At 38.3% G+C, this 1635-nt stretch overlaps 1 non-coding gene across 1 annotated transcript; it reads left to right on the top strand.

The window, feature by feature from the left end:
• Positions 1-1085: 1085 nt before the first annotated feature.
• On the top strand, positions 1086-1191 carry LOC140857710 (small nucleolar RNA R71). The gene has a single exon (XR_012141202.1). It is a non-coding gene; the product is annotated as a small nucleolar RNA R71 (small nucleolar RNA).
• Positions 1192-1635: the final 444 nt, after the last annotated feature.

Genomic DNA, 1635 nt, shown 5'->3' with positions numbered 1-1635 from the left:
GAACCTGTTTAAACAGTTTCAACATTTTATTCATTTTTATACCCTTCTTATCAAGAGGCAGAGAGGATTCTAAAGCACTGGGAAATGGAGCTTTAGGTGCAGGTGCTGGGTTAATAGGTTCTTTCTTCTCTTCAAGTTTCTTCTTTTCTGTTGTAGTTGAAATTGGTTGCTCTTGTTATTGGATTACTTCAGGTTGATTTAAGATTTTTTCGCTTCTAAGGGTTATAATCGATTTGGCATGTTCGAAAAAAGTTTCAAGACCAATGGAGCTTTCAGCCATGTACTGTCCTTTTGGGTTATTAATAGGCTGACTGGGTAATTTGCCTTCTTTCCTCTTACTGAAAGCTGTTGCTAGCTGACCTATCTGGGTCTCTAGCTTTGCTATTGATTGCGTATGGGAGTGAAGGAGTTGGGTATTCATTTCTAGTCCTTTAAGTGCTTGCAGTACCTTTTCTTCGAAAGCTGAGCTATGAGTACTCGGAGTGGGTTGAGGAGGGTTCTGGTATTGTAGCTGGGATGGATGCCTATAAGTCGCATCCGGATAACCTGATCTTTGTTGCACTGGAGAAACCACTGGTTGTGATTTTCATGAGAAATTCGGATGGTTTCTCCATCCCGGATTGTACGTACTAGAATCGGGGTTGTTCTCTGATCTATGAGTAGTTTGGGCTTGATGGACTTGTTCTTGTACATATTCAGGAAACTGTGGTGCAATCGGACAATCATTCACACAATGAGTGGGGTTCGAACACAATGCACATATATCTTGTATCTGACGGGATGGAGAAGGTGACTGTCCTATACTTAATAATCGATCTAACTTTTGGGATAATTCATCTACCTTATGATGGATATCTATGGCATTTCCTACTTCATATATTCTACCTCTCTTTGGGTTTAACATGGGTTTATCTCTAATAGAGGCAGACATATGATGTAATAAATTTTCACTTAAAATTTCAAATAGTTGCCATGCCTCATTCTCATTTTTCAGCATGAATGTCCCACCGCATGATGCATTGACCATTTATCGATGTCTTTCAGATAGTCCATCATAAAAATATTGGATTAATTGCCACTTGGGTATAGCATGGTGGAGACATTTTCTAATAAGGTCCTTTAATCTCTCCCATGTTTCATGAAATATTTCTCCATCTAATTGGAAAAAACTAGTTATGGCTTTCCTTATTTGATTAGTTTTTCCTATAGGAAAAATTTCTTGAGAAACTCTCCTTGCAGCTGGTCCCAGGTTGATATAGTCATGGAATCCAAAGTATGTAGCCAGTATTTGGCTTTGTCCTTAAGTGAGAAAGGGAATAATTTTAACCTAAGAGCATCATCGGAGAAGTTGTGAATTTTGACAGTTGAGCATATCTCAAGAAATTCTTCAAGATGTTTATAAGGGTCCTCATTACTAAGTCCATAAAATGAAGGTAACATTTGGATTATACTGGACTTAATTTCATATTGGGTGGCCTCCACAGGGGGCACTTGAATACAAGGAGAGTAGGTATATGTGGAAGGAGTAAAGTACTCCTTCAATTGCCTGGGTGGATCATTCTCCTAATTTCGATCCATATTTTTACGTCTGTTGGCTCTAAAGGTTCTTTCTATTTCTAGATCAAAAGATTGGAT

This window comes from Elaeis guineensis, chromosome 4, assembly GCF_000442705.2.
Source record: "Elaeis guineensis isolate ETL-2024a chromosome 4, EG11, whole genome shotgun sequence".
Classification (NCBI taxonomy): domain Eukaryota; kingdom Viridiplantae; phylum Streptophyta; class Magnoliopsida; order Arecales; family Arecaceae; genus Elaeis; species Elaeis guineensis.
Note: the sequence above shows the minus strand (reverse complement) of the source record. Positions and strands in the feature narration are given on the sequence as shown.